The 19,161-nt window shown below is 38.3% G+C and overlaps 1 pseudogene; it reads left to right on the plus strand.

Annotated features, from left to right (window-relative positions):
- The first annotated feature begins 8,642 nt into the window (after nucleotides 1-8,642).
- LOC138394478 (eukaryotic peptide chain release factor GTP-binding subunit ERF3A pseudogene) lies at nucleotides 8,643-12,048 on the plus strand (annotated as a pseudogene).
- Nucleotides 12,049-19,161: the final 7,113 nt, after the last annotated feature.

Raw genomic sequence — 19,161 nt, forward strand, 5'->3', positions numbered from 1 at the left:
TCATGTATACCTATGTGTAATTTGGAACATACAAGAAAATTAAAAGTTATCTATAATCCCACCACTACTAACATTTTAATATATTTTCTCCTAGATTTTCAATAAATACTCTCTGGCAGTGGTTTAATGATGATTCTTAGAAACTCTCAGCACTTTTCCTAACCCCCGCTTCGTGTGTCTCAGCCCATCCTGGCTTGTCTTTCTTTTCAATCTGAGCAGACAACTCATTCAACAATTTCTACTGACTTCTTAGCTTCCCAGGATACTTGCTGTTATGGTTGAATTGTCTTCCCAAAAAGTTGAAGTCGTCCTACCTATGAATATGACCTTATTTGAAATTATGAATAGGATCTTTGCAGCTATAATCAAGATGGGGTCATTTAGGTGGGCCCCAATCCAGTACATCTGGTGTCCTTTTAAGAAGATGGAAATTTATACATATGTCCACACACATATGTCTGTGTACAAACACAGGAAAATGCCAAGTGAAAACACAGGGAAGTTGGGTCTGGGAGATGGAAGCAGGGGTTGTAGGCAGAGCTTGTTATTCTGTCACAAGCCACGGAACACCTGGGGCCTCCAGAAACTAGGACAGGCCAGGAAGAATTCTCACCTAGAAGCTCTGTAGTGAGCATGGCCCTGCCAACACTTGATTTCTCATTTCTAGCCTCCAAAAGAGGATAGACAAAAATTTCAATTGTTTTTAAGCCACCTGGTTTGTGTACATTGTTATGGCAGACCTAGGAAATGAATATACTTGCCCATCAGGACTTCCTCCAGTACCTGCCTTACTAATTTCTAATCCTTTGGAAACTCATCAGTACCTTTCCTCCACTGTTCCTTCTGGGCTATCAGAGGTTGATTGATTCCACTACAAATTCTGTTTTCTGACTTCAAGTGGGCTCTTTGAGCAGCATGGTAAACTTTACTTTTCATCCCTCTACTTCTTTTTACATCTTTGGTGGCAACAATTCCAAACCTTTTCCTCTTTTGTCAAGCCTTTGTGACTGCCTTCATACTTAATATTGCAAAGAACTTGCATCGTCAACTGAGAAAAACTTTTCGTTTGCTCATTTTATTCTTCATGTTTTTTTGCCTCGGTTTTTGAGTCTTGATATCAGCCCTTCTGTTCTCATCAAGTATGCGATGGGATCTACATGTCTGTATGTATTTTAAAAAAAAACAAACAGACCCCAAAACAAAAAAACCTCCCAGAAAGTCTGGATGCTTCTTGATGTACAAACAGGATTGAGAAGAAACTGTCAGTTTTCAATTTTCTTTAGGTATTTCTCCAAGTCTTTACTCTGTTAAATGTATAACCTGACTTATTAGTTTATTTCAAGACAGAAACTTTTGCTCCCAGGCTGGCAATTAATACTTCCCCAAGACAGTTTGGTGATCAGTATCTTACACTTTTTCTGGTCATCTGGGATTTCAACCATTTGCATCCAGAGACTTGAGACCCAAGCTTTTACCGCCCACCCTGCACAGTTGGTGGTTTCCTCATGTTGGTGCTATTGGCTGCACATGGATGGAGTGACCCTGCCCTGGCCCTGGGCTGTGGACTCAGTCTGGCTGCACTCAAGTGTCATGTCCATGGTGGTCAGGTGGTCTCTGGCCCATGGAGTGGAAGGAGGAGGAAAGAGGCAGGGAGGGAAGATCAGTCCGTATCTTTGGCCCTCTCCAGAAGGGCAGGCAGGAGTAGATCCTGGCGTATCATCCCCTCTGGAGAGCTCCATGATTCCTAGAATGGGAGACCAGAAGTTCCCCACTGGGTGAATCCAGAGAGGGTCTGGGTATCAGGCAGTGGTTGGGCCACCATCATGGGGGCCCAGGATGTGCGGCCATGATGGCTGGGAGCTCCCTGGCTTCCCAGCTCGAGGGCAAGTCTTTTCATTGGTGATGTTAATCTTCACCACTTGGTCAAGGTAGCATTTGTCAAATTTCTCCGTTGTAAAGTTATCATATTTCTCTTTCCATAGTTGTGCTTTAAAAGCCAGATACTGTCTCAAGGAATTGGAAAAGGAAGAGCAAACCAATCCTAAATTCTGAAGAAGAAAAGAAATAACCAAGGTCAGAGCAGAACTAAATGAAACTGAGAACAAAATAACTATAGAGAAGACTAATGAAAGAAAGAGTTGCTTCTCTGAAAAGATAAACAAAACTCACAGGCCTCTTGCTAGATTGACCAGAAGCAGAAGGGAAAGGACTTTAATAAGATAAATTAGAAATGAAAAAGGCGGAATCACAGCTGATGTCATGGATATACAAAACATCATCTTTGAATACTATAAAAATCTCTATGCCCATAAACCTGCAAATGTGGAGGAAATGGACAAAATCTTAGAAACACACAATCTCCGTAGGCTCAAACAGGAAGAAATAGAATTCCTGAACAGACGGATATGAAGCACTGAAATTGAAGCAGCAAAAATAAAATAAAATAAAATAAATCTTCCAACAAAGAAAGTCCCAGACCAGAGAGTTTCACACCTATATTTTACCACACTTATAAAAAAGAAGTGGTACTCATACTGCAGAAATTATCTGATACTATTAGGAAGAAAGGGATCCTCTTAACTCATTCTATGAAGCCAATATGACCTTGATACCAAAGCCAGGAGGGACACAACCAAAAAGAAAACTGCAGACTAATATTCCTTATGAATATAGAAGCAAGAATTCTCAATAAAATCTTAGCCAACTGAATTCAACTGCATGTCAAAAAAACATTTCACCATGACCATGTGGGCTTCATCCCACAGATGCAAGGATGGTTCAACATATGCAAATCTATAAATGTAATTCACCATATAAATAGAAGCAATAACAGGGACCATATTATCCTCTCAATATACTCAGAAAAAGCATTTGACAAAATTCAACACCTTTTTATGATAAGAACTCTTAACAAAATTGGCATAGATGGGACATACCTCAAAATAATTAAAGCCATATATGACAAACCCACAACCAACATCATACTCAATTGGAAAAAATTGAAAGTATACCTGCATAGAACTGGAACCATATAAGGGCGCCCACTATCACCACTTCTATTCAACAGAGTACTGGAATTCCTTTCCAGAGCAATCAAACAGAAAAGGAAATCAAGAGTATCCAAATGGGGAAAGAAGATGTCAAACTATCACTTTTTGCTGATGATATAATCTTATATCTAGAAAAACCCAAAGATTCAACTGAGAGGACTCCTGGAATTGATAAATGAATTGAGCAAAGTCTCAGGCTACAAAATCAATAGCTTTCATATATGCTAATAACAGTCAAGCTGAGAATCAAATCAAAGACATGATAACTTTCACAGTAGCAACAAAGAAAATAAAATTCTTAGGAATATGTTTAACTATGGAGGTGAGAGACCTCTATAGGGAAAATGATGAAAAACTGAGGAAGGAAATTGCAGATGATGTAAACAGATGGAAAACCCTACCATGCTCATGGATTGGCAGAATCAACATTGTTAAAATGTCTATAGTACCCAAAGTGATTTACAAATTCAATGCAATCCCCATTAACATACCAATGTTATTTTTTGCAGATCTCAAAAAAATAGTTTTAAACTTTGTATAGAATCAGAAAAGACCCCAAATAGCTAATGCAATTCTACATAATAAGAAGAAATTAGGAGGCATAACTTTACCACACCTCAAGCTATACTACAAGGCTATAGTGACAAAAACAGCATGGTACTGGCAGAAAAGCAGAGACATAGAACTATGGATCAGAACAGAGAACATAGTTATGAATCGATCTTCATATTGCCATTGGATCTTTGACAAAGCAGTCAAAAACATACACTGGAGTAAAGAATCTCTATTCCATAGATGGTGCTGGGAAAATTGGAAAGCCACATGTAGAAGGCTGAAACAGCATCCACACCTCTCACAAAAATTAGTTCACAATGGACAACAGACTTAAACCTAAGGCATGAAAGTATAAGAATTCTAGAAGAAAATGTTGGAAAAACTCTTCTAGATATCAGCCTAGGCAAAGAATTTATGAGGAAGACCCCAAAAGCAATCAGAGCAACAACAAAAATAAGTAAGTGGAACCTGATCAAATTAAATAGCTTCTGCACAGCCAAGGACAGAATCAATAGAGCAAATAGACAACCTACATAATGGGAGGAAATATTTGCATGCTGTACATCTCATAAAGGGCTGACAACCAAAATCTACAAAGAACTCTAACAAATCAACAAGAAAAAAACCAAACAACTACATTAAAATGTGGGCAAATGACATGAACAGAAACTTTTCAAAAGAAGACAGACTAATGGCCAAAAAACACATGAGAAAATGCTCATTGTCTTTAATCATTAAGGACATGCAAATCAAAATCACAATGAGGTATTACCTAAGTCCAGTGAAAATGGCTTTCATCAAAAAGTCCCAAAACAACAGATGCAGGTGAGCATGTGGAGAGAAAGGTACAATTATACATAGTTGGTGGGACTGAAAACTAGTACAACCTTTATGGAAAGTGTTAATAGTATGAAGATACCTCAAAGAACTAAAAGTAGACCTACCATTTGATCCAGCTATCCCATTACTAGGTATTTACCCAAAGGGAAAAAAATATTTTATAAAAAAGACACTTGCACTGGAATGTTTATAGCAGCACAGTTCACAATCACAAAGATCACAACAACCCAAATGCCTATCAATACATGAAGGGACTAATAAAATGTGGTATATGTATGCCATGGAGCAATACTCAGCCATAAAACCAAATGTTGATCTAGTATCTTTTGTAATAACTTGGATGGAATTGGAGGCCATTCTTCTTAGTGAAGTATCATAAGAATGGAAAAACAAACACCACATGTACTCAACACAAAATTGGAACTAATATATCAACACTTATGTGCACATATGGAAGTAAAACTCAAGGGAAATTAAGTAGCTGGAAGGGGGGGGAGGAAAAAATAAATAAATTCACACCTATTGGGTACAGTGCACACCAACTGGCTGAAGGGCACACTTATAACTTTGACTCAAACTGTACAAAAGCAAATTTGGTAAACGAAATGTGTGTACCCCCATAGGTATACTCCCATAAAATTCTGAAACAAACAAACAAACAATAAAATCCAGTCACTAAGTCTAACTCACACTTAGGGGCTGGGGTGGGAGGGATGAAAAGTAAATTCAAACCCTGGGGACAGGGGAGTATCTATATATATATCTTGGAATGTTTATGTTTGGATCACTTCTCTGCCATCTGTTATTCAATATTTTATATCAAAATGGGCTCATGGAAACTTATTTTATCCTTTGGGTTCTATCTAATGAATGCCACATTATTTTGTTACTCAAATTGTTCCAGCTTTGGCAATTAGAAACTCTTTCAGATTGGCTCTTTTGTTCTTTTAACTTATTTCCATACTTATGTTCCCGAGCACCTTCTTACTTTCTGGTACTAAAGGATGCCCAGGATCATCTTGTATTTTCATTTCCCCGGTGCTAAAACCTCCTAAAAGCTTTATTTCCTTTCATTGTAGAATGGTATTAAGAAACCAAGATTTGGGCACTGAGTGTGCTCATTGCTACTGGGTATCACTTCTCCCAGAGTCAGTGGACAAAGATAGGATAGATACATGTATACACAATGAACCCATATATACACACATTCCTATAATTATTTCTATATTCATCTATATTTGTATTCACCTAACCATGAATTGATACTGGTTTCTCCGACTCTAATCTAGTTTCACAATATTCATTGCAGCCTTCGCTCCTTTCTTGTCTGCAATTTTCTTTTCTTGTAGTGAGAAACTTGGCTATCACCATTCACCATCCACTGATTTGTAACCCAGCATACATGTAAAGCAGAGTCAGAATTGTTAACCTGTATCCCAGTGAGAAATTTACCAACTACAGTACACTGTTTATGTACAATTTCTTTTGTTTTTATATTATGTTTTTGAATCAAAACACTATTTTCTAAAGTTACATTGTGCAGCTTCTTTCTCTACTGCCCCATCATCTTCAGTGAGGTTATGTAATATATTTATAATATATTTAGATTCTTTCTTACAGTTTGCATTTCATCCTGGAAATCTTCCAACATCGTGGTTAATTTTTGAAATTTTCTATATGTTAAAGTTCACTCTTTGTGATGTGTAGTTCTGCGGGTTTAGAAAAATGCATACAGTTATGTATTTATCATTCCAGTAACATGTAGTATAGTTTCATCATCCTAACATTACCTTGTGTGTCCCCTTTGTAGTCAGTCATCCACCTGCCCTTCCAATCCTGGACACTTCTATCCCTATAGTTTTAGCTTTTCCAGAATGTCCTTTAATTGGGCATCATACAATATATATCCGTTTGTCTGGCTTCTTTCACTTAGAAAAATGCATTTAAGATTCATCCATGTTGTTGTGTGAATCAGTAGCTCACTCCTTTCTATGAGTAAATGGTATTCCATCCTCTGAATCTATGTTTGTCTAATCCATTCATCTGTGGAAGGCTATTTAGATTGCTTCCAGTTTCGGGAAATTATGAATACAGTGGCCATAAACATTTGTGTAAAGGTTTTTTTTTTTTTTCTTTGTGAACACAAGTTTTCAATAAGTCTCATAGTTTCAATTCGCTTGGGTGAATACATAGGAGTGTGTTTAGTAAATCTGTTTAATCTTATAGGTAATTGCCCAACTGTCTTCCAAAGTGGTCATACCATTTTGCGTTCTCAGCAGCAATGAATGACAGTTCCTGTTACTTCAGTTTTGCACCAGAATTTGGTATTTTCTGGTATGTTATTTGCCATCCCAATAGGTATGTAATGGTATCTCATTGTTGTTTCCATTGCATTTCTCTAATGACAAATAATATTGAGCATCTTTTCATGTGCTTGTTTGCCATCCACACATTTAGGATTGTTATGTCTCCTTGGAGAGGTGATCCCTTTATCATTATATAATACACCTCTTTATTCATGGTAATTTCCCTGGTCTAAAGTGTAGTTCATCTGAAATTAACATAATGACTTCTATATATATTCAAGTTCAAATGAAAGAACTCCAAACAGCAGCACAAAAACATATGAAAATATAAATCTCATGGGTGAAGATACAGACAAATAGTGAATAATGTAGGACAATGATGGTGATGGATACATCACTTTAACTTTAGTATAAAAGTTAAAAGACAAAAGTATTAAGAATAACTATAACCATAAAAATTTGTTAATGGATATACAGTATAAAAAGCAACTTGTGACATCAGTAATATAAAGTGTGTGTGTTGGGGGGAAGTAAGAGTGTAGTGTCCTTGTATATGACTAAAGTTAAGTTGTTATCAGTTGAAAATAGACTGTTATAACTGTAAGAAGTTTTATTCAAACTTTATGGTAACTACAAAGCAAAAACCTGCAGTAGATACAAAAAAGATAAAGAGAATATAATCAAAGTATAATGCAACCAAAAAAAAAATAATCAAAACACAAAGGACAACAGCAAGAGAGGAAGAAAGGAACAAAAGAACTACAAAACGGACTGAACACAGTCAATCAAATGTCAACAGTAAGTCCGTATCTATCAATAATTACTTTATTTTTATTTTTATTTATTTTTTTTTTTTTGAGACAGAGTCTCGCTCCGTTGCCCGGGCTAGAGTGAGTGCCGTGGCGTCAGTCTAGCTCACAGCAACCTCAAACTCCTGGGCTTAAGCGATCCTACTGCCTCAGCCTCCCAAGTAGCTGGGACTACAGGCATGCACCACCATGTCCGGCTAATTTTTTGTATATATATATCTTAGTTGTCCATATAATTTCTTTCTATTTTTGGTAGAGACGGGGTCTCGCTCTTGCTCAGGCTGGTCTCGAACTCCTGAGCTCGAGCGATCCACCCGCCTCGGCCTCCCAGAGTGCTAGGATTACAGGCGTGAGCCACCGCGCCCGGCCCTATCAATAATTACTTTAAATGTAAGTGGACTGAACTCACCAATCAAAAGACAGAGTAGCCATATGGATTAAAGAAAATAAGATTCAATTGAATGTTGTCTGCAAGAGGCTCAATTTAGATCTAAGGACATGTACGCTGAAAGTGAAGGGATAGGAAAAGTTATTACATGCAAATGATATCCAAAAGAGAGCAGAGGTGGCTATACTTATGTATGACAAAATAGATGTAGGTAAAAAAGAGTCACATAATACAAAAAAGGTCATTATGTAATTTCAAAAGTCCAATTGAATAGGAAAATATAATAATTTTAAATATACATGTACCCCAAATCAGAGCACCTAAATATATGAAGCAAACATTGATAGATCTGAAGGTAGAAATCAATAGGAATGCAATAATTTAGGAGACTTCAATACTCTTTCCATATGAATAGATCATCCAGACAGAAAATCAATAATGAAATAGCAGACTTGAACACAACAATAGACCAAATGGACCTAAAAGATATATACAGAATATTTCACTCTCAAACAGCAGAATACAAGTCCTTTCAGGTACACATGGAACATTCTCCAGGATAGATGACATGGTAGTCACAAAACAAGTCTTAACAAACTTAAGGAGATCCGCTCGCACACACGAGGAGGAGGGTTGAGCTGCCGCCGCCGCCGTCGCTAGTGCGGAGTCAGGACTGTATCTGCCGCCGCGGCGACGCCGGGGATCGTGTCGCTAGCCCCCGGCCCTTCTGCTTCGCTGCCTTCGCCGGGTCATCGCGGCCTGCTTCTCCCCCGTCGGTCGCCCCCACCTCCATTTCCCGCCCTCTCCTCACCACACACACGGCCCCCCCGATCATGGATCCGGGCAGTGGCGGCGGCGGCGGCGGCGGCGGCGGCGGCGGGAGCAGCAGCGGCAGCAGCAGCAGCGAGTCGGCGCCCGATTGCTGGGACCAGGCGGACATGGAAGCCCCCGGGCCGGGCCCGTGTGGTGGTGGCGGCGGCGGCCCCATGGCGGCGGCGGGGGCCGAGGCCCAGCGTGAGCACCTCAGTGCGGCCTTCAGCCGGCAACTCAACGTCAACGCCAAGCCCTTCGTGCCCAACGTCCACGCCGCCGAGTTCGTGCCGTCCTTCCTCCGGGGTCCGACTCAGCCTCCGCCACCTCCCGCTGGCGCCGCCGCCAACAACCACGGAGCCGGCAGCGGCGCGGGAGGCCCTTCGGCACCTGTGGAATCCTCTCAAGAGGAACATTCGTTGTGTGAAGGTTCAAATTCAGCTGTTAGCATGGACCTTTCAGAACCTGTTGTAGAAAATGGAGAGACAGAAATGTCCCCAGAAGAATCATGGGAGCACAAAGAAGAAATAAGTGAAGTAGAGCCAGAGGGTAGTTCCTTGGGAGATGGAAGGCCACCAGAGGAAAGTGCCCATGAAATGATGGAGGAGGAAGAGGAAATACCAAAACCTAAATCTGTGGTTGCACCGCCAGGTGCTCCTAAAAAAGAACATGTAAATGTAGTATTCATTGGGCATGTAGATGCTGGCAAGTCAACCATTGGAGGACAAATAATGTATTTGACTGGAATGGTTGACAAAAGGACACTTGAAAAGTATGAAAGAGAAGCTAAAGAAAAAAACAGAGAAACTTGGTACTTATCTTGGGCCTTAGATACAAACCAGGAAGAACGAGACAAGGGTAAAACAGTAGAAGTGGGTCGTGCCTATTTTGAAACCGAAAAGAAGCATTTCACAATTCTAGATGCCCCCGGCCACAAGAGTTTTGTCCCAAATATGATTGGTGGTGCGTCTCAAGCTGATTTGGCTGTGCTAGTAATCTCAGCCAGGAAAGGAGAGTTTGAAACTGGATTTGAAAAAGGAGGACAGACGAGAGAACATGCAATGTTGGCAAAGACAGCAGGTGTAAAACACTTAATTGTGCTCATTAATAAGATGGATGATCCAACAGTAAATTGGAGCAATGAGAGATATGAAGAATGTAAAGAGAAACTAGTGCCATTTTTGAAAAAAGTTGGCTTCAATCCCAAAAAGGACATTCACTTCATGCCCTGCTCGGGACTGACTGGAGCAAATCTCAAAGAGCAGTCGGATTTCTGCCCTTGGTACATCGGATTACCATTTATTCCATATCTGGATAATTTGCCAAACTTCAATAGATCAGTTGATGGACCAATCAGGCTGCCAATTGTGGATAAGTACAAGGACATGGGCACAGTGGTCCTGGGAAAGCTGGAATCAGGATCTATTTGTAAAGGCCAGCAGCTCGTGATGATGCCAAACAAGCACAACGTGGAAGTTCTTGGAATACTTTCTGACGATGTAGAGACTGATACTGTAGCCCCAGGTGAAAACCTCAAAATCAGACTGAAAGGAATTGAAGAAGAGGAGATTCTTCCTGGATTCATACTTTGTGATCCTAATAATCTTTGTCATTCTGGACGTACATTTGATGCCCAGATAGTGATTATAGAGCACAAATCCATCATCTGCCCAGGGTATAATGCGGTGCTGCATATTCACACCTGTATTGAGGAAGTGGAAATAACGGCCTTAATCTGCTTGGTAGACAAAAAGTCAGGAGAAAAAAGTAAGACTCGACCCCGTTTTGTGAAGCAAGATCAAGTATGCATTGCTCGTTTAAGGACAGCAGGAACCATCTGCCTTGAGACCTTTAAAGACTTCCCTCAGATGGGTCGTTTTACCTTAAGAGACGAGGGTAAGACCATTGCAATTGGAAAAGTTCTGAAACTGGTTCCAGAGAAAGACTAAGCATTTTCTTGATGACCCTGCACAATACTGTGAGGAAAATTGACTGCAAAAGCCTACTTCACACCGCCTTCTTTTATTTTCTGCCCATTGATAAACCTCTCCCCATATTTTGCAAAGAAAAAATTCACAGCAAAAGTCCACATTATGTCAGCTTTCTCATATTGAGAGCTCTGCTATGCCACTGTTGAATTTTTCCTGATATTTTTTCCCCCTTTCAAACTCTGCTTCCTTGGACAGATTTGGCAATAGCTTTGTAAGTGATGTGGACATAATTGCCTACAATAATGAAAACCTACAGGAATTTTTTTATTTTTCATTTTCCCCTTAGGCATATTTAGTAATTTTTCCCCAGGCAGATCATTCTGAGTGTGCGAGTGTGTGTGCACATGTTATAAAGACAACTACCATGTTAATAAAATATTCAATTTGAAATCCTTTTCGGTATTTGAATTGCTTTTGAATAATGTTTTTTATCTGGATGTAACATTGTTGCATTAGCTTTTTAACTTTACCAAGTAATTGAATACCTTTTATTACTTGGACTTTTCTAAACTCTTTCCCTACCCACTCCTTTAAATGAGGCATTTACAAACAATGTTGAAGTTTTTATTAAAGGAAAGGATTAGTCTGATCCCTTCTTTTGATGGTCAGTGCATACATACAATTAAATCCCTTTATCCAACTGTGACACTGCTTTACTAGGTTTATCAGTTATTTTCTGCCAATTTATATTTTAACATGATTTCTTAAATACAGTAAATTGTAAAATAAAAGAACAGCATACTGTAATTTTTATAAGTAAAGCTTAATGAAATTGTACCTCTACAGAAAATCCTATTAACTCATTAAATTAGTGGAATTTACAATAAAGAAAGCATGTTAAGACCTGGCAAAAATGCCTCTTTTAGTATTTATAAGAGCTGCATGCATCTCGTAGGAAAACCGTATCCATTGCAAGTGCCAGTTCTACAAGTACTCAGTTTATTCTTCCTATCGGTAACTTTAAAGGTTGGATGATCCTTGCTGGTTAAGGCTAAATCTATATCCAGCAACTAAATGAACACATATTTAGAATCATCAGAATCTGCACAGACTAAAATCACCAGTGATAAATAGAATCAAGCACAGTGTAAGTTTTATCTCAGTTATTTAAAATTGAGTTTTCTTAAGTATAAAGCTCAAATTTGCTAACCATGATTTGGATGAACCACAGTGCAGCATTGTGGTGGTTTTTAGATTGAAGGGTGACTTTCTGCTGTAACTATATAATGACTTTGAAATTTTTCATGAGAACTGGAAGAGACAATTTCTGGGTTTATCAGAAGCCCCCTTGATGTTGAGTGTTGGCCATTTATCAAAGACCGGGCCTCTTTTAGATTGTGATTTATCTCTACATAAGATACTTTGTAGTTGTATATTTAATGACAAATGCCTTTCCTGTAATCTTGCTCCTCAGAAAAGAAAAGCCTAGTCAGACTATTTTCAGTCACAAAACATAAAACTTAACCCAATAGTGCTTTCTTAACTATGGAATTCCCATTCGTTTCATGAATGAGGCTACATCTTATGGACAGAGCAAAGTTATTGTCCTACAGCTTCTTTTAACTATACTTACGGCTATTAGATTGCATGAAATTTAAATAAATTTTATTATGTCTGCAAATTTCTGGGCTTTTATTTTTCTGGGAAATACGGGAGCTTTAATCAGAACCTATTAGTTCCTTTTGTACTTCCATGTTAACAAGAACAAATACTAGCAATTGCTTGGATTTCAATGAATATTTAAAAGTTCAAGAGTCACTAAATTGTTTCCAAAGGTATTTCCCCTTTTAAATTGAGCACATTTTAAAAAGCAGTTATGTTTGCTATTAAAATATTTACCTGCTAGAATATTATGTGCATGTTGCCAAGACTCTTAAGTCCAACAACTTGGATATCAACTGTGAAGGGCCTACCTCTTAAAAAGTATCAGATAATAAATAAAAACACAAAAGTAATTATAAAAATTACATTGGATTCTTGCACATTTGCAAGATTAGATTATTTAGAAGAAATATCAATGTTTAAGTTACACCATACATTTTATGGGCTTTAAAATTGAGAAGCGTTCCTGCTTAAAGGTGATACCTTTTAAACTCCTGGTTACACTGGCTAGTCATTTGGATAAGGAAATAAAATGTCTGAAGTGAACTGGCAGCATGGGAAATGTTGGACCTTGAAAGAGCAATAGAAATTCCTATGCTGTCATTCTGATTTCTGCAAGTACAAATGTGTTTATATGCTCGACAATGCAAAAATAGGCTAGTTGACTGCATATTTAGAGTATTACAGACCTAAATTTTTTTTCTCTATCATAGATATGTTAGAATCATGATTTTCTTTGTATCTTTTACATTGATGTTCTTTATACAGCTTTCGTGCTAGGTTATTTAATTAGTTTTTTTTAATTAAAGTGAATTTAAGAAATATTGAAATAAACTTATGTAATTGCCATTTTAAACCCTTATTTCTTAGCTGTGGGAGAAGAGAAAATATAGCATTTATTTGTTTTTAATTTACAGAATGAACTTATCCAGTGAAAATCTAAGTCAAACCAAAAAAGTTGGACTGAGTGTATATAATCATGAAATTAAGTGACAAATAGTAAAGTGTTCTTGAATAATTAAGCCCATGTATATTTTGTTTTGAATTAGACTTGGACTATGTGGTAATTGAATGTAAAAACGTTGTAAACTAATAGTACAGGTTGTTCACTGTAACGAGTTAACCCCTCATCTGCTGGTTACATAAACTACAAGAACTGCTTTTACAATACGGGACTTTGAACTGTGATGTTGAACAGTTACTGGCATCCTCTCAGCTGAAGCGCTACAAATGTTTTGGGTCATACTTGCAATCAGATGCAGTTTTGCAACCCAAGAAAAAGTTTGAACCTATGGTTAAAAACTGCTCCCAAGATGAACTTTGGAAAAAAATCAGCCAAATAAATAAAAGTTGTCATCTTCCCTTTTGAAAAAAAAAAAAAAAACTTAAGAAGATTGAAATCATTCAAGTATCATTTCTGCCACAGTAAAATCAAAATAGAAATCAATAACAAAAGGATAATGGGAAACCACAGTAAAATCAAAATAGAAATCAATAAAGAAAATGGGAAAACTCATAAATACATGGAAATTAAACTCTTGAATAACCATTGAATCAAAGAAGATATAAAAGATCTCCAAATTGGAAAGAAAGAAAAATTACCTCTCTTTGAAAACAATATGATCTTATATGTAGAAAACCCTAAAAAGTACACCAAAAAACAACCCTCTTTGAACTAATAAGCACATTCATTCAGCACAGTTGCAGGATACAAAATCAACATAGAAAAATCAGTTGCATTTCTACACACTAACAACCAACTATTCAAAAAAAATTAAGAAAGAAATCTTATTTACAATAGGATTGACAAGAATAAAATACCTAGGAATAAACTAAACTAAGGATATGAAAGACTTGTATACTGAACACTATAAAACACCGATGAAAGAAATTAAACACAAACGGAAAGACATTCCATGTTCATGAATTGGAAGAATAATATTGTTAAAAATGTTTACCTACAGACTGAACACACTCCCTATCAAAATCCTGATGTCATTTTCTAAAGGAATGGAAAAAAATCCAAAAATTCACTGGAACCACAAAAGACCCCAAATAGCCAAAGCAATTTTGGGCAAGAACACAGCTGCAGCCATTATGCTTCCTGATTTCAAAATATAATACACAGCTACAATAATCCAAACAGTATGATACTGGCATAAAAATAGACACAGAGACCAATGGAACAGAATAGGCAGCCCGAAAATAAACGCAGGTTATATGGTCAACTTATCTTTGACAAGGGTGCCAAGAATACATAATAGGGAAAGGATAATCTTGTCAATAAATGGTGGTGGGAAAACTGGATATCCATATGCAAGAGAATGAAATTGGATTCTTATCTTACAGTATACACCAAAATCAGCTCAAAATGAATCAATGACTTAAATGTAAGACTTGAAATCATAAAACTCCTAGAAGAAAATATGGTACAAGCATCACAATATTGACCTTTGCAGTGATTTCTTTGGTGTAACATCAAAGGCAGGCAGCAGAAGAAAAATAGGCAAGTGGTATCACATTAAACTGAAAAGCTTATGAACAGCAAGGACACAACAAAATGAAAACACACAATATGGAATGGGAGAAATTATTTGTAGACCCTATCTGATAAAGGGCTAATATCCAAAACGTATAAGGAACTCCTACAACTCAGTAGCAAAAACAAAACAAAACAAAAACAGCAACAGCAACAACAATAAAACAAACAAACAAAAAATCACAACCAAACCAAAAAAAAAAAAAAACAAAAAACCAAAAAAACAATATTAAGCCCAGATACGCTCAGAGAAGCAAGACATTTTAGGATCTAAGTAGAGATGGAGACACAGAATAGCCCAACATATCCTTGTAATGGAGAGGAAGGGTATGAGAATGAGTTGGGAGTAAATAAGGAGGAGAGGTAGGGATATGCCATCCTCTTCTATCTCTTCTGTATCTGAAATCTCTTGACCTGTTATGTGAATGTAGTCTATAAAATTGGAGTATGACCAACAGCTAGGGTAGGAATTGCCTGCTTCTATTCCTTGACTTCTTTTCTATGACACGGCACACGGAAAACCCTGAAAAGGGTTCTGTGGGCAAGAGAGACTGGATATTACTCAGACTGTCTTCTCAAATGGGTTGAATGGAAAGGGGCTAGAGAGAGCTGGGTTCTGAAATGAAAAACAATCGAGAGACTGTAGGGATTGTTTGTCTCCACAGTTAGTTGACCCCTGGAGAAAATATTCCCATGTTATCTTCACAGGTGCACTCCCCCAAAATCTCATTCTCCTGACCCCTACAAACAAACTGCAAGTAAAGCCATTTGAGGATGCTTAAGTCCATGTACACAGCACAGTCTAATTGGTGTCTTGAGTAATGTGATCTCCAGAGAGGATCCAAGATGTGTCCTCTGGGTTGGAATCCCTGATGCTATCTATTTAGTGTCCTCAGTTTGCCTCAGCTGACATCATAGGTCCTCTGGGTTAGGGGGGTGTTTGCTCTCTCACAGGTGGTGCACCTTTTCCATGATTGACTCACAGCAGATGAAGTCTGTTTTCATTCTAGCCACTGTGATTACTGTTGCTGAAACATTTGTGCAGTCAGGAAGACTCTCCAGGTCTTAGGACTACATAAGCCAAATTTATATCTTATGAAGTAGGGAAGGAGCTATAAAGCTAAGAAGAGAGTGCCTTGAGTGATCCAAAACAACAGAAAACCCAAAACAGATTTTCCTTTGGGTGTGAATATACTGATGATTAAGCTGGTATTAAATTTACCTTCTTAATAAAGTAACATTCATGGAAATTTTTATTGCCCAAGCTTTCATATTGGGATGAAGGTTTGGCTCCAATATATATTTATAGACAGAGGAAGCACATGCATCATTCCAAGGCCCAACTAGTAGAGGGTAAAGAAGTTGAGGTACTTAATCTGTCGTGGTATGTGGTGATGGAGGTCAAAATCTGAACAGGCACATTTCCTGTTTCTCCTGGTGATGCTCTTTCACTGGGGTAATTAGTTTGAGCAAGGATGACTGTGTCAGGGCAATACCTTCCAGGCAATACCTTCCACCATTTCACCAGTAAATGGAGATTTCCAGGCTTAGGAAAGGCAGACTGATGAGGACCTCAGCAAAGGCTTGTTTTGATCATCAGCAGCTAAGCTCGTCAATGTGGACCTATCTTGCCTTCTCCATTTCACATCTATGCTTGTCTGCCCACAAGTCTCTGCAGAGGAAATTCCAGGTAAGATAATGATGGGGCTTGAGATATCTAGGAAAGTTTATTAGAAACTAGGGTATTATGCACTTATCCCTTCAGTCAGAGGGTGATATTTGGTCAGTCCATGAAGAAACGTTCCTGAGAAGGCAGAGAAGAAAAGCCATGTGAGGGTCACAAATCAGAATGGGAGATTATTAGGAAGCTTGCTGAGCGTGGAAGAGACACATGGGTCAGATGGAGTATGCTACGCAGATTAAGAGAAAGATGGACACTAATGAGGAAAGAGTTAGAGAAGTATTTGGATACTTGGTAAAAGGGAAGTGTGTGGATATCTCGATTGGGTTGGAGTGGGGGAAGTTGGGCTTTTAGTTGATAAGAAGCTGAGTGTGAAATACCAGTGTGAGGTGAGAGCCAGAAAGATGAGACCATAGGCTGCATTAGTAGGGAAAGAGATAATAGATGTGATCTCTTTCTTACTAATGGAATTATTCTTTAAAGAGTGTATTCAGTTCAGAATTCCTTGCTTTAAAAAGTTAGTAGGTAATCTGCAATGCATGAACGTCTAGTGAGATGTCTAGTAGGGAAATCACCAAGAAAGATAAGGTGTGTATTTGGAGGATCAATTTTTTTGAGTCATGCTTCACCGTGAAGATCAAGTTCTTATTCTGATCTGTGAGATATATGTGCGAATTGAATACAGGGCAGATTGGGAAGTTTGACTGATTAAATGTTACAATCCAGTTTTATGAGCCTGATTAATAATTTGAAGGCTCTCAAGTCTATCTGGGGCATATTTCTGGTTGGTTTTCAGGTACATAAGTATGGTGCCTTTGTTATGTGTCACCTTGGTACCATATATATCACTTTTGAAATCATATTTCATCTCCAAATAAAGCCAATGCCAAAGTTATGCTTACACCTTACCTCATACAACTATTCCATGTACAACCCCAAAATTGCTAACCTTATTCCAAGAAGGAGAAGATATAAAGCCCCTTTCCCCATAAAATGATATAGAATCCCTAGATTTGTCTTTGGGTAAAATTCATTTTATTCCTATCTAATTTATATCTCCCAATTATATCCCATAACTTAAATACTGAGATGAGTTAACTATTATTAATACCTCTTATGTTTGATAAGGCAATGACAGAGAAAATAAAAATAATCAGTATATCAGCATATATATGTATATATACACACATACTTACATAGACAAACTAGGGAAGAAATGCCCATAACTATTACAGTTTTTGTTTTCATAGCTGCTTACATGTTGATTGCTTGTATTTGTAACTACCCTCTTTCATTTCCCATTTCCTATTCCCTTTGTCCACAGTTTGTCATGGTTCCTTGTCTGGTGGAACCTAACCTTTTCTGGTGGGGGGACCTAAACTTTCATTGCTGAAGGATCTGGGCCACTAAAGTTCTCTGTGAATTGGGTTGTTTTCAATTTACTTATATCACTGGACATGGGAGTACAAAGAGGCACCCTAGCAAATCTCCTGACTCCAGGTGTCTCCTTCTTATCTGCATTGTGAAGTAGTAACTGGTTTCCCTTTGTGGGCCAGGATCAATCCAACCAGACAATAGACAAACTTTCTTGGCCTTGAGTCAGTGTTAGGAGGAGTCCAAAAGGGCAGCAGGGTGGCAGTCTTCACTCTAAGTAAATGGAATCATTGTTGTGACACCTGGTGGAAGAATTTCTCCCATTGGAACTAAGACCTCTAAAAGTACACGACCTCAAAGTGCAGGGACAGGACAGAAAAATTTTTCTGGTGGTTCATAGTTATAGAGGTTATAGTGATAGAACTCATTCTTTCTACCCCTTGATTTGTGGTCCTGTGAATGCTCATTATGGAAGAAATGGTACCATAAATTAGATGGAGATTTGGAACATACACCACATCCTGAAGGACATTGCCCCAACAATGCAAGTGTTGCCAACTAGCTGATCTTCAAAAGGCCATTCTACAGTTCTGTCAGGCCAGTTGTTGCAGGATGATAGACAACCTAAGGTAAGACCAGTGAATTCCATGACCATGGGCCCATTTCCACACTTTGTTTGCTGTCAAATGAGTCATCGGTCAGAAGGAGTACTGCATGGATACTATTATGGTGAATAAAGCGTTTTATGAATCCACAGATGGTATTCTTGGCAGGAGCACTGCAGGTCAGGAAGGTAAATCTATATCCACAGTAAGTTTCTACTCCAGTAAGAACAACTCACTGTCCCATGCCGGTTGAAAGCAGTCCAGTGTAATCAATCTGCCACCCCAAGTAGCTGGCTGATCATCCCGGGAATGGTGCCATCTCTGGGACTCAGTGTTGGTCTCAGCTGTTGGCACATTGGGCACTCAGCAGCAGCTGTAGCCAGATTGGCCTTGGTGGGTGTTTCCTGTTCCTGAAGCCATTCAAAATCTTTACCCATGTTTCTGTGGCTGCTTTGTTCATGGGTCCATTGGCCAATGACAAGAGCGACTTGGGGAAAAGGGGGCTGACATCCAAGGAATGGGTTAGTACTTGTGTAGGATGATCTGTTCTGTAGATAATAGTAATGATTCCTTTTTCTTTGTTTTGTAGGAATATTTTACATATATGTTAA

Source organism: Eulemur rufifrons, chromosome 14 (assembly GCF_041146395.1).
Source record: "Eulemur rufifrons isolate Redbay chromosome 14, OSU_ERuf_1, whole genome shotgun sequence".
NCBI classification, from domain to species: Eukaryota; Metazoa; Chordata; class Mammalia; order Primates; family Lemuridae; genus Eulemur; species Eulemur rufifrons.